Genomic DNA, 15,418 nt, shown 5'->3' on the forward strand with positions numbered 1-15,418 from the left:
ACCACTAGATCTAGTTGATTGGATGAAAGAGACACTAAGAAGCACTACTACTGCTTCTCAACATCTCTTTCACTCGATCAATTAGATTTAGTGGTGGAGTAAGCAACTTCTATGAGTAGAGCTTTGCGATGCAGCTTCAGCCTCCATCATACCCGGAGCACAATGCTTTTACAAATTCACAAAAATTCAGCAAAATCTCTCTACACAGGAATCCCCCCTCCTTTATGAGTCCCCTCTCTCTCTTTCTCTCTCTCTCTCTCTCTCTCTCTCTCTCTCTCTCTACTTGTCCATGTTTTCTTCTCCATTTATTCAATATTAAGTTTAAATGTTCGTGTATTTAATGCAGGTATGGATGATGAGCAGTTTCTTTCTTCTTTGTCACCCGAGAAGAGACACTGGTACGTGGAGCATCGTCACTCTGGCACACCATTGCGCGTTCGTACTCCATCCGCGTCTCCCTCTGTTCGGAGAATTCAGCGCGCTTTGAAGCTTCGGTGTCCGACGAGACGATCTTCACACTCATCTAGGCACCGGCGCTCTAGTGGTGGCGGCGGCGGTTGTTTTGGGGATGCCACCGCCGATGCCTCAACACCGCCTCGTGTTGGATGAGTCTCTTTACCCTCCCCTTCTTTGACCGCCTCGACACCAACCACGACATCGCCATCTACACCAGATTTTGCGCGGCTGACGGCCATTCGTAGTGGATACACACCACTAGCTACTCCTCCAGGAGTCACTCTAGTCGACACTCCTCGCTTATGGGCCTAGACTCCAATGGAGACACCTGACGTCCGTACCCGCATCGACATGCTCCTAGAGACCCCTGCCGAGACACCCAGGTTCACGCATCACCGGCGAGAGGGCTTGCCTTACTCCGTTGACTTTAGCGGCGGCATCATCTTGGATGATGAAGGCAAGAAGGTGATCTTGTGCATGCTCTGTCTTTTCTCTTAGGTGTTTAGACACTACATACTAAAAACCTAGAGTGAAGTACCAAGTGATTTAAAAGACAGAGTCATCAGCATGCTTCATGACGAGTTTCCCGTTCCCATTAGGAGAAATATGAACCTTGCATGGGCCTTGTAAGGAATCCTAATTTTTAGGGATTAAGGCTAATGTTGTGTGGGGTTTAGGGGGCAAGGGCATTGAAGAAGGTAGTTTTGAGTAGGCTTTTCTAGCCTTTTTTTTAGACAAATGTAGGATGTGGACCTAAAGGGTTTCTTTCTCTCTCTAGCTTTTTTTAAAGTGAAGGAAGCATAGGGGTGTGTCCACATCAGCAATTCCGTGGGTCAAAAAGAGTCAAAATTTGACTTTTTTTAAAAAATTTCATTTTTATTTGTTTTTTACTTAAAACTCCCTCCCAACATATATACATATCCAAAAATCATTTTTTGACCCATTTTTTAACCCACAAGCTTAGAAAGTCCATTTTTTCAAAAATCTTTTCCCCCAAAAAGTAATAAACATTTTGTTCTCTCCTCCTCCTTCCTCCTCCCTCCTCTCTCCCTCTCCCTCTCCTCTCCCTCTCTGCCCCTACCTTCCTCCTCCTCCCCAATCTCTCCCTCCCCTCCCTCCCTCCTTCTCTCCTCCCATCCTGCTCGGCCTCTCTACCCTTCCCCCTCTATCTTTTCATCATTTGCTTCCTCACGCAACAGCTTCCATGGTGCTCACGGACATCACAAATGGTTTGCTTCCACCACCACGTACTCCGCACACCAAAAGCATACATATTCACTTACCCACGGCATTTGCACTGAAGACCACTAGTGAAGGTGATCAAAGGTCATCACAGGAACGTCGCACCGCTTGTGAGACCAATGTTGACATTTGGGTGGATGGCCATTTGTACCCTTATGATCCTATAAGCCGCTTCCATCCACCGTTTAATAGCCTTTCCACATTTCTTCAATTTCTTGGGAGGGGAGAAGCAGGCTTGTTAGGCTATTGCAAGCGGCTGTGTATGGGTGCAGGTGCTTCTTTGCATATGTGGATGCACGAATGTCAAACTCTTCACCTCAAGACGACGACATTACAAGAGAGTGTTGCCTCTTCGGAGAGGGTAGTTAAAAGTCTTGAACAACAAATGCAAGAAAAGGAGTCCCACATCCAGAAGCTTACCAACACCATCACATACTTGAAAGAAACACCCCTTGGTGCAAGGGAACGCAAACGCCCGTATTCATCCATTGAAACTCTTGCACATTCCGGAGGAGCACGCAAACGACGAGTTACAACCACAAGGTGATCTGGTCTTTACTTGCATGCTGCATTCTTACTTCACACTATTTTCTAACATTTATGTTTATTTGTTGCTAGAAACTTCATCCAGGAGGCATGCGGTGGAACAAGCCAAGATAATCGAGTCAACCTTCTCACTAGTTGTCTCAATACCGAGGACGTTATTTCTATCTTACAATCACCTGGAGGTAAGCACATTAAGGATGCAGTCACCAAGGACCTTATGCGTAAATTAAGAAATGTGGTTAATGATGATGACGTTCAACAAGCTTGTGATGAGGCTGGAATCAGCACCAAAGCCTATCAGGCTATTTTTCAACTCCTAAAGGATGCCCTCAAAGAACATGGCATTGTGGAAAACCTATTTCCCGTTCCTCACAAGGTCAAGCTCGCAAAGAAGGCCACAAACGAAGATGTGTTCTCCCGCATTGGGACATACCTACACATTGAGGAAACAATGCCAACTTCCCTTTATGCTTCGTGCGCAACAAAGACAAGGGGAAAAGGTAAGAAACAATCCATAAGACCTTCGAATAAGGGCTTTCCTTACACAATGTGGAACAATATTTTCGTGGATCTTAGAAGGCTTCAAGAAGCCATGCTTAGATTTTACGAGCTACCTGAAGAAGGTGACACACTTTACTTTTTTCTTTGGTATTATTATTTTCATAGAAGCTGAAGTTTAAGGTCTTAGCACTATTTATTTTGTAGTGCTTGGCACAAAAGTCACTTTTGTGCTGAAACTCGATGAGTGTCAAATAGTGAAAGGCCAAAGGTTAGACAGGTTAAGTGTCACTCTAATGAACGAGGCCCTTCTACAAACCAAGCGAAGGGATTCAGTCGAGCCATATCCCACCCTATCTTTTAGCGTACAATCAGAGAAAGACATTTGGTGGTTGGGTGCTATTGAGGTGCCCAAAGAGACCAATGGAGTACTTTCGTGGATTTTTGAGAGAACTCCATGGATCACAGAAGTAATACACTCCCAAATTGCAAGTCAGAAGTTGGAGATTGAGGGCTTTGGTAGTTATGATGTGGAGTGGCACTTAGGTGGGGATTTGAAGACCATAAAGTGTTTGCTTGGCTGCAAACAATGGCTTCTTCTCTCATGCCTTGTCCATTTTGCACTCGAGGGTACAAACCTAATGTACAAAAATCACATAAGAGCACTGCAAAGGCCAGTTACATGCTTCCTTGGCAAGGGCATGGAGAACAAGGGTTAGATTGTCATGATGTTGGAGATGAAGGTAGAGAATGGGAAGCGTCTATTCTGAGATGTCCCATGCTCAATGCCCCAGACCGTGATCAAAAGGACCACACTTGGAATCCAATATTTCGATTTCCTCTATCGAATGTACATTTTTGTACATTACACGCATTCATGCGTATTTTTGATAGGCTATTGAAGCTCCACATTGACTATGCTTTCACAATGAAACCGTTGGAAAAGTCCTAGGAAGCGATCGAAAGAGTGGAGGTACTCTTGAATTCCATTGGCTGTCATGGTGGAAATGTGTCTATAGTTGCTGCAAAGAACACAGGTGAGGCCCATGAAATTGCTCAACAAGTGTCAATGAGTGAACAAAAAGCTAGACACTTTTTGAAGAAAGTTTCCCAAGGAAAGCCAAGTCGATATGATGCTCAAAGCAGCTCCAACCAGCAGGCACGTAACCTTTGGGAGCTTTGGAAGGAGTTATGCAAAGCTGCTACTGACAATGATTCAAATGGCGAGCTTGCAAACAAGCGCAAGCAAGTTTGGGCCCATTTTGATAAAATGGTCAAGCTTATGAGCCTTAACAACACAACAGAAGAACAACGGCAATCATTTCAAGAAGCTTTGGCGGATTTTACCAAGGTCTTCACCCTTTCTTGGGGTGAAAATAACATCACACATTACATGGTAAGTCATTCATGGTGTATTCATTACAAGGGATTGTTTTTATTTACTAATGTGGATCGTTTGCTCATGTGAACAACATATCTTGTTTGCGCATGGTGCATTTTTTATACACAAGTATGGATCGCTTGAAATTTTTAGCACTCAAGGCATGGAGAAGTCCCATTATCGAGCAAGGGGAGTGTACTTCAAAAATACTTGACATGGTGGTGGAATGGTGCAATCCAATTATTTGGAGGAGATGTTCAACTGGTTTTTTTGCACAACATTTGCTCGTAAGCTCACAATGGAGCGTGCGCGACAATCCAAGATTGCTATTGAAGTGCGCAAATGGAGTCGTCAAGAGCATAGCAACAAGTGGCAAATGTCGCAAGGTCCCACCAAGCATGCTGCATGGCGACGATGCAGAGTGCGACAAGGATCAAAGTGCATACTGCGCGAGTCACTAAACGTGAACGAAGGGTCCAACTCTTAGCGAAATGTTTATTTAAAAAATAATACTTCTTTTAAAAAAATTAGTGTGAACAGGGCCCTTTTTAAATGGGCCCTTATAAATATTGCATGCTCTCATAAATCACTCATTTCTTAAGAACAGGTGAGCTCTTACCAACGAAATTGCGCGCACCAAACAAACCGCGAAAGAGCATCCGCCTGCCAACAAAAACACCCTCCAAGGATGTGAGAAGCCGTCATGGCTTAAATGCACAAGAAAATGGCCACGAACACCTGGCCGTTCCCGGAACTCTTCTGGTAGTGGGCATGGTGGTAGGGCATGAGAGTCATCAAGGACTGTTGAATCTCCACCTCCTCAAGATATAACACCTAGAAAGAGAATGAAGCAACGTGGCAGCGCTGGAGAGAAGCAGAGGGCCAGCAAACATTAGAGTCCGATAGGGAGCAGCCGTTGCGTCCCCAATCACAAGCAGGACCATCCAGGACTCCGGTGGTCAATACAGACACCGAATCAGAGAGTGAGCCACCATGGCTACGAGAAAAAATACCGCGCACACACCGGGTGGCCGTTGGGGGGAAGACATTGCCTCAAGGCAAGGGAGCTCTCCCCACACGACAAGATCGGCAACCAAGGGAAGAGGAAGAATCAGAAGAGGCTGCAAAACCAGCCCCTAAGCATGTAAACAGACGCAAGTCTAAGTTTTTCAAGAAGCCTACACGCCGCCCGCCAGCAAATGTGCAAGTGCCCCCAAGACAACCGCAGCGGCGCCGAAAAATAGCAAGGGCATTTGCAGAAATCCTCCACTACTAGAAGACGACGGAGCTCTTGATTCGACGCGCCCCTTTTGCTCGCACTCTGAAGGAAGTGCTTCAAAGCTATGGAAATCAGTATAGAATGCAAGCAATAGCGCTAGAGGCTATTCAAGAAGCTGCAGAGGCCCACATCATTTCAGTGTTGGAAGATACCAACCTATGTGCCATTCATGCAAAGCGAGTGACAATACAGCCAAAAGATATGCAGCTTGCACGACGATTGCAACGAGACTTCGAGAATTAGCCGAAGTTACCCCTCTTTTTGTATTGCACACCCTTATCTTTGTAATGATTTGACTTTCCAATGACAATATGATCAACAGTTGTGTCTACTCTGTCTATTATCTTTGTAATTTCAAGTTCTGTATGTAATTGCAGTCAATTTCAGTAAATTTGTGCATTTTAAGTACCCTTAGGGGTAGATAAGCCTACAAGGGGCAGAAAAAGGCCTGGCCACAAGGGCGCGCAAATGGCCCATCCAAAACTGTTGGATGGGCCATTTGCGCGCCCTTGTGGCCAGGCCTTTTTCTGCCCCTTGTAGGCTTATCTACCCCTAAGGGTACTTAAAATAACCAAATTTACTAAAACCTATTGGTTTTGGATCAATATTTTATATGGATCCTTATGGACACCTTTTTTTGGTCATTTCAAGCTTTGAATTCCTTATAGGATATCAAAACAAATAACATATTGTGAAACCAAGTGTCCAATGTAATTTGACTTTTTGGTGCAAGGGTGTAGTAGGTAGAGCTAAAGCAAGTGATAGTTTGCTGGAAACTTCATTTCATAATTGATTTGAGCTTTTCTAGTGTCCTTGAGTGTGAACATATACTGGAATTGCCATAAAAAGGTTGCATTTAAATGAATGATGCAAAACCAATCCATTGCAATAAATTTGTGCTTTTTAAGTACCCTAGGGGGTAGATTGGCCTATAAGGGGCAAAAAAATGCCTGGCCAGAAGGGCGCGCAAATGGCCCATCCAAAACTGATGGATGGGCCATTTGCGCGCCCTTGTGGCCAGGCATTTTTTGCCTCTTATAGGCTAATCTAACCCCTTAGGGTACTTAAAAATCACAATTATACTCAAATTGACTGCAATTACATACGTTGAAATAACAAAGTCAAAAAACAATTCATATCACCAATTGAAACAATTTTCAAGATTGACAAATCAGATTGAAAAGAATTTGCAATATAGAGAGACAATTTCAAATATTTTTTATTCCTTCTAGCACGGTGATTTTACATCATGTATCTGAGGAGTTCATAATTTTTTTGACCATTTCCTGGCGCCTATTTTGCACGTAAGGCAACTCCCCAGTCAAGAGGGACTGCGCTATGGCATTTGGGTCAGTTGAGCCAATGGAAGCATGTATCCCTATCTGGGCAAGCACTTTACCATGAAAGCCAGTGCCAAACGCTGTGCATACAAGGGATCTACGCACTAGGAACACTTGATGCGCAGTTTGAGCAATGGTACTCAAACACAAAAACTTGCTCAAAGCTTTTAACGACCAAGTCATAAAATGGGCTTGGGGAGTAAATTCATTATGGATAATGGCCACATCGCCAGGGGGGAGTTGTCCGAGGTAATGCGCAAGGGAAGCTTGAGGTCCAAACCAGTCCGCTTGCCACCCGTCCATGCAGCAAAATCATCAACCTCCACAACATCCTGTCATAAACCGATGAAGGTTGAGAGAAAAGACAACGAAGGATAAAATAGTAACATGAAAATTAGGATACAGTTTACCTCCTGCTCCTTGTCGTCCTCCTCCCTGTTGCCCTTTGCATCCAAGTCAATGCTCCCATGCACCACAGATACAAGCTTTGGATCATCAGATGGGAGGTTGCATAATGGCATAGGCATCCTAGCAGCCTCAACTTGGCTTGCGTGGCTTGGAAATCTTCATCAGCCATGTGCAACTGCTCTGCTGCCAGGACCTCCGCACATACAACTGCAATAGTGTCAGCAATAGAGTCCCCATCTGGCAAGAGCTTGCTTTCTAGGGCATCTGGCGTATTGTCTAAGGGACATTTGTTGCTGTTGCATAGCACGCTCAAGCATTCATCCATGCGCAGGCAAATGATTTTTCCAAATCATGCAGGAACACAAACTCCTCCCCATCCACTAACACTGAGGAGAAGCGGCTAATTTCTACCTCTGGGATAGCCACATCCGTCAGTGGTAGTGGCACTGGAGTGTCACTAGGGCTAGCCGCAACTATGGATTTCTCAACCACTTCCTCAAGACCCCTAGGGTACTCGAGCTGGTGTGCTTTTCCTTCCGCTGCAGGGTTCATGGGGATAACCTGCTGCTCCTTGGTGTCCTTGATAAAGGACCCAACTTGAAGGTGTGGTAAGCGGAGCTCCTCCAAATCAGGTTCCTCGCTCACCAAGAAGATAAATGTTGCGAGCCGAGAAAGGTACTCCACCCCCAACTTGCGCTTCTTGAGCGCTGACACCCCAGGGGCTTGCTCGTCCAAGTAATGGCCTGCATTGGTTGCAATTTCTTGGAATCGTTGCAACCGCTTAGAGAATGGGCAATCACCTTTGTGTATATAGCGCAAAAGATCGCAAGGCACCCAGATCCCTGCATGTGGGGGGATAGATACAGAATATTTTATGATGTGCTCCTCCATGAACGCAGAAATCTCCTCAAATGCATCCATGTGAAGGGCAACTGTGGCGTCAAGGTCAGGGAGACGAGTAAAAAAGGTGTGGAGGTCCAACTTCCCTTTGTATTTGGTGTCCTCGAGGAAGAGGATGAAGCGTGACAAAGGGGTGGATGTGGGTACAGATGCAAAGGCTGTGGCAGCATCCATGTTTAGCCTGGGGTGTGGATAGAGAGTGGAGGAGCTCAAGAGTTGCAAAAGTGAAAATAGTGAATGAGTTAGGTGGCCCCCCTTTTATAATGTACCCTTTTTTTAAGACATTAAAAAAAAGGCACTTTCACCAAAAAATGATTTCTCATCCCAATGCAAAAAATCATATTCAAAGGCATGATTTGCCGAAGCAAATCATGTTGATTACAGCGGGGATCAATATGAAAATTGCAAGAGTTACAAAGTTATAAGATCGATAGCATAGTTCCATCTATCCCCCAGTCCTCCTCGACCTTCAATTTGTCTTCCATTCTCTTCCCAATCTGCGGACATTCATTACAATAAGCATCTAATGATCGACAAACCATGATGTATTGAAAATGTGGTGGAAGGATTCTCACCTTGTGACCTTGTAAATGAAATTGTGCTTGTTGAAGGGCCTCAAAACCCATAATAACCAAATGTTCTCGAACATTACTGAGAGTCCAATGCTTGTTCACTTGGACTGCCTCCAAAGCATCGTTGGGCATCTTCACTGCAATGTCAAAGCTTGCAATAGCGCCGTCTACACTCTGTAAGGGAGTCCACACTCCAAGCTTGCACATCCAACGATCATAGTGAAATTGTATGTACAAGGAGGTGCGGGATTTCAAATAGCACATTCCAATACCTGAAGCTCCAACCTTACAACGGTACCGGTCCCCGTTGTGCATGCCCTCCACAAAACCCCATTCCTCTTCTAAAAGCCTTCCTAATTCCTCGCAATGCGCATCTTTACATACAAGCATTGTGGTAGTCTCCACAAATCCAAACTCTTTAAAAATGTGCACAAAACAATGAATAGGCAAACACCAGCTCAAGCCCACAGACCTAGAAGCTTTAGAGTATTTCAAAGAGTTTTGGACATCCATTATCATCTTTTGTTTGAAAGATGCTACCGACCACAAATCTGGGACCGGACACTCCATACTTAATAAGGAAGTTACTTTGATGGGTTCAAGTGTTCCAAATGCTTGTGTAGAAGTAGGGACAATATAGGAGTGAGAATAGAAGAAAATCCTTCTTTGAACCAGTTTGGTTGGGCAAAGATGCGGGAACATTATTGCTCCAATATCCGCATGTATAGCATTGAATGTGCCGGAGAGACTATGTAGTGGCTGCTCCTCCACCAACGTGGATTGAAATATGACTATCAATGCATGACAAATGTTAAGTATGAATCCATAATAACATTACACTGTGATTTCACACCTAGCTTTGTATTCTCAAAACATGTACTTACAATGTGTTGGAAATCGAGGTGGTTGTTGCAAGTGCATGGTTGACATTGAGAAAACATGTTGCACAATGGCTACGGTCCCGTTGTCTTTGCGGTTCTTGAAGCCAAGGAGCTTTCCTTTCCAATGAAGATCCAAGTTTGCACGATTCCGTACACGATGAGGGCCAAGAGCAGATGGTTGCATGTATACCCAAGCACCTTTGGTGAACTCTTGTGGCACCCACTCATCATCTACACCTCTAGTGTTGTGGCATGCAAGTGCTGTGACCTCATCCTTTGGCCGCCTTTGCGAAGTAGAGTTGGCCATGGTTGAGCAAAGCAAACTAGGAGGAGGAGAAGAACCTTGCTTGTTGCTACAATGTAGGTGGGATAAAGTGATATGAGAAAATGGTCAACCCTTGTGGCAATGGGAGGAGAAGGTGGACAACCCTTGCTTGGTGTGGCACTGGGAGGAGAAGGTGGATAAGCCTTGCTTGGTGTGGCAATGGAAGGTGGTAGGGGAGGAGAGAGGAGCTTCCTTGCTGCAGCAATGGAGATGGTGTAAAGAGAGAGAGTGTTGGAGTAGAGGATGAGTGTGATGGTTGCAACCAAGGAGGGGTTGGAAAAGGGGTTCTAGAGAGATAAAATCCCTTTTTGCCTAATAACTACTTTTGGGGGAGCTTTGGATAGCAAAAAAAGATTTTTTTAAAGTTTTTAAAAATTTTTGAATTTTAGGGTTTTTGGATACACGTTTTGACTTTTTGAGATCAAAAAATGCTTTTTTGACCATAAAATAGTTTTAGGGGGGTTTTTAGAAGATGAAATTTGAGTTTTGAAATTTTTGAAAAATTTCAAATTTTTGAAAAATTTCAAATTTTTGGGATTTTTTCAAAACCGGATCAAAAAGGAGGGAAGTTGGAGGTTCCATATGGCCCACCCACCCCCCCCTACCCCCCCCCCCACCTTCTCACTAGGTAAGAGCCCATTTAAAAAGTGTAAGACTACTTTGTCCCCCTACATTTTTGAGGGCATAGAGTGTGTCCACCACCCTCTTCTCATTGGCTGGCCTCTAATTAACCTTAATCCCAAAGGGCCCCTAGAGGGTTCATATTTTTCCTAATACAACATGGGATGATAGCTTCAATGAAAACCTGATGAAGATTCGAATGCGCAAATACTGCAAGCACAAGCGTTCTGAAGTGGAAACAGCAATCAAGCATGGGTGCCAAAGAAGATTGGAAGAATGCCACGAAAGCAGCGCGCGAGAATCCCGACAAGTGGAAGCAACAAAAGGAGGCAGCCAGAGCGCGAGTAGAGGCAGGGAGCTTGCACCACTTGGGGTGCGGCGGGTGGGCATCATTTGAGGCCAATTTGTAAGTGTTTTCGCATTTCTCTTTACGTTTGATAGTTTAGGATTTAGGGGTTTTTAAATTCTAACATAATGGATTCTTTGTATGTTTTGATAGTGGTCGATGACAGGACGTGACCCCACACCGTACGAGTGCGAGTATGCAGGTAGGAAGGGCTTAAATGCCCTGATGGACATTCTGAGTTCTCGTGACGGCATGGTTAGTATTAGGGTTTACTCTTTTCTATTTGTTGTATTGTTTTATAAATGTCACTATATGTTTATACTTACAGAAAGCTGTCTTATTGTTTTTTTTTGCAGAATCCGACAGATACACTGCTTGGACGCGATGAGACAACTGATTAGATGACGTTAGTCTAGCCGTAGCTAGATAGCATTAGATTCCTTTTGTTATAGCAGTAGTATCATGAGACGACTTTTATATGTCTTTTTGAAAACCATGTATATTTTTTCAATAATGACAATGGTGTTGTAACTATTACATTTGCAAATTTTAACAATCAAGTACTTTTTCCTATGATGTGTAAAATTGTCATTGATTTAATTTCATCAATTTACTTTTGTCAGTTTTGTATCTTTATTCTGCAAACAATTCCTTGGATGATGGAGTTAATGGTTATATTATCTTGTGGGTGACCACTTTGGGTCTATATCTAATCTTGCACTTCTTTTCAGAGGTGAATGAAGTAATGAAGCATTCAATATGGTTGATGGGTGGCAGGGCACTTCTCTCTTGGGCGTCACTATGACCGTTCCTATATAAGGCTCTGCAGCATCGCTATTAACGTCACTATAGATGGCATGTAATTGTCGCTATGATGGTCGCTATAGGCCTCGCTATATAACGATGAATATAGCGATGCATATAGCAACCGTTATAGTGACGCCCATAGAGACGTTCTTGTATCGATGCTGTTAGCGACGGTCTTAGTGACGCCGGGGAGTATAAAAACCCAATGTATTTTCGTCGCGAATAGCATCACAAGTGAACACAACCACTTGTAGTGGTCGAGCTCTTTTACTTTCACGGCAGGCCCGTCGGGAATTTGCTTTTGCTCGGTGGGCCCGTCGAGAAAACAAAAAATCCTGGCGGGAGTAACTATATATATAGTAAACAACGTGCTTACGCGGTCCTGTAGCTAGGCAAATCCTTGGGGAGAGTATCCGAGTGCCGGGTATAGTCATCTCCTTGTGAATTGACCTATGGTTACAGAGTCACAAGTCCTTTTTCTGGGCCGAGCGTGATTCTTAATTCGGTAACCACTTCTAGCAAAATTTAATTCCTTTACTGAACATAAAGGTACAAAACAAAAACAATTGAAAATGTGGAGAGTCATGCTCATTGCGTAAAAGCCATTGGTCCAGATGAGGGCCGTAATTGGCTTTAGAATATGAGCATATGTAAATGACGAGTCGATAGTCAATGGTTGGATGTCCTGTACTAGTGTACTGGGCATATAAAGATCCTTGAAGCCTTGCATTTTTCACCATCATAGATTTGAGTTGATATACATTGTCACGCCACAATATAAGAGATATAATCCTTAATTGGGTGAAAATAGCTTTTATATATTGAATTGGTTGCATAAGAGGGCTACAATCCTTCACTCGGTACAAGTAGTCCTCAATTGTGTGATTATATTGAATATTTATTTGCGTTAGTTCATGCATTGGTTTATACAGAGAGTGCATTATGTATTATGAAAGATTATTAGTGCATGAAATGACTAATCATATATTTTATTACTTTGGTGTGTTTTTTGCAAACAACTGACATCGTTCAGTGTAGAAGCTGATTATTCTTTGTAGCATTTGAAATTAGATGTGTCTTATTGTTTGCAAATCAAAGTGGACATATGAATAATCATCATAATAATAATTGCATTGAGAAATTCATAGCATTGTTGTGGTTATTATGTTGTGCATAGAGTGTATTGCAATGTGCATGTTTGTTCACAACATAGGTGATCGATATGTGAATTGACTAGCATGCATTGAAAATCTCATATTGTACACTTTTGGTTACTTTCATAGTGAATGGTTTTTTATTATATATTGAAAATAAGAAAAATGTTTTAAAAACTGAACATCTAGTTCTTTTGTCTTCAGTTTTAATTTAAAAGCAATGAAGCAAAATGTGGGCACAAGTGGTACGAAGAAGCCAAAGAATAAAAAGGCTCCTGGCAAAGAGTGGGATTATGCTCACAAAATATGCGGCCGATATCTGGAGTGGCAATGTAAATTTTATCTCACAATAAAATCAGGCGGTGCACCACGTATTAGGGACCATTTTCTAGGTAGCCTTAAAAAGAGTTGTAAGAAATGTGAACATCCTTAGGCACCTACAATTGCAAAGTGTTTGAGGGAAGAGCTCGCCAAAAAGAGTGGCGAGAGACAACAAATATATAGCTATGTGGCTACAAGTTAAGAGCAGTCAGAGCCAAATATTAACTTCGTTGATCCTGTGGTGAAGCCAACTAACCTTGGAGAATAGCCTGCATAGGGGGAGGAAATTTCAAGCAGTGTTCCTTTTAAGCATTAGAATGAAGGTGGACTTGGTCAAATGCATCAAAAATCATTACATCAAAGCTTTCGAATGCAGTCTCTAGAAGAAGCACAAATATGTACTTGCCAAAGCAATATTCTTCATTGGAAGTGCTTTGGTCATGGTAGACATCAATCATTGGAAGGCTGCTTGGAAGAAAATTGATGAGTTTGGCCCAGGATTTTTAGCTCCTTCTTATCACACGATACGAAATGTTTTCTTGGATAATTGTTACATCAAAGTCAAAGAGCATGTTGGCAAAATAATACTTGGGAATATTTCGCTTCAGGATGCACAATTGTGAGTGATGGTGGCTAGTCAAATGTTCAAAGAAGACCGTTGATCAATGTAATGCTGGTTTGTCCAAGGGGAGAAACGTTTATAAAGACAATTAATAGTTTTTGTGCAATTAAAAGTGGCAACTATATTTTTGAAGTCTTGATTAATGTAATTAAAGAAATTGGTGTTGAAAATGTCGTTCAAGTAGTCATGGACAACGCAAAGAATTATAAAAATGCTTGTGAATTAATGAATAATTTCTTTTCATACATTTTTGCCAATGGTTGTAATAGGCACAGCTTAAACTTCGTGCTGAAGGATTCGTACACTAGCAAAGAAACCACATGGTTTGCCAAAATAAATCACACAGCACGTCAGGTTGTGAAATTTATCTTGAAACGACAAAGAGTGCTCAATTTTTATAGAATGCGCATGTCAGTGATGTTGAAACTTCTTGCTGAAACTTGGTTTTGCACGCATTTTTATACATTGGAAGCACTTCTCCGCAATAAGTGCACTGTGATTGACACATTTAAGTGCAAGGCCTTTGATGATTGGAGGCTTGAGCAGAAAGAAAAAGTGAAGATAAAATTACATGACTACGTGGTGAGACGAAACAAGGCTTCTTGGTAGAGGAGTGTAGTGGAGTGTAGTTCAGAGAGAAACTGGAGTATGTACAAGTATGTTCCTAGTACTATTTGCAACAGACTGTTAGCAAACAAAGTGGAAAAATTAGTGTATATGTTTTGCAATGAAAAGATATTGAATCACGTTGAAAGTGCTGGCTACAAGGAGAAAATGTCAACTTGGTTGTATGATTGTCAAAACAAAGACAAAGAAGAGTTCAATGTTGGTGTATCTCAATGCACTATGGACAAAATAGAAGAGAATCTGATAATAGATATGGAGGTTGAATTACAAGGAGATCCACAACACTCAAACTTAGAACTAGATAACAACTTCACAGATTCAATATAGCTTGAGAGTAGAATGAAGATCGTGTCAAAAACCATTGTAAAAGACCTTGTATTCAATGCATTTTGATCATATACAATGCTTCATATTTGCAATTATACATAATTTGTCGATCTCAATTGTGTTGTTATGAAGCAGCACCTTGGTCATCAAACAAATTTCTAATTGTGCTAGGGGTATCTTGGCGGGCTTCCTTAAATTTATACTCATTTGCCATGCCAAACATAATATATATTCCTTGTGGAATATCTTTAGAGCAGATTGCACATTGGCTACTATCATTAGGAAGATAATGGGGTCTAGGAGGGCCTCTTTATTTGGCACTTAATTAAGGAAGTCAAACCATTAGTATTAAGAAAGTAATCAAAGGACAGCATTTGAATTCAAACGAGAAAAACGGTTAGTTTATTTGAATTCAAATTTCCCCCCCAAAATGGAATTTAAAATCTAGGGGATAAAACAATATCATGTAGCATATCTATGGAAAGAGCTCGCCACATAGATTGCAGATCTATGATCTCCGCTCAAGTTGGAGATCATGTATGGGAGTTATGGAAGGCCAAAAAACATAAAATTGTCCATCCTCTTTTTGGGGGGAAAAGTGCATCCTTTGACCACTCTTACACATCTCTTACACACCTACCATTCTTGCACACATGGTGTATACCTATTTGTCAAAATGTTAATCACCTCCATAAGCTCATGGAAAATAAAGAGGCTCTCCTAGACCCCATCCTCTTCCTAATGTTTTCATTAAACAAATAAGAT

The sequence above is a fragment of the Adiantum capillus-veneris genome, chromosome 12, assembly GCF_014529385.1.
Source record: "Adiantum capillus-veneris isolate H3 chromosome 12, ASM1452938v2, whole genome shotgun sequence".
Taxonomy (NCBI): domain Eukaryota; kingdom Viridiplantae; phylum Streptophyta; class Polypodiopsida; order Polypodiales; family Pteridaceae; genus Adiantum; species Adiantum capillus-veneris.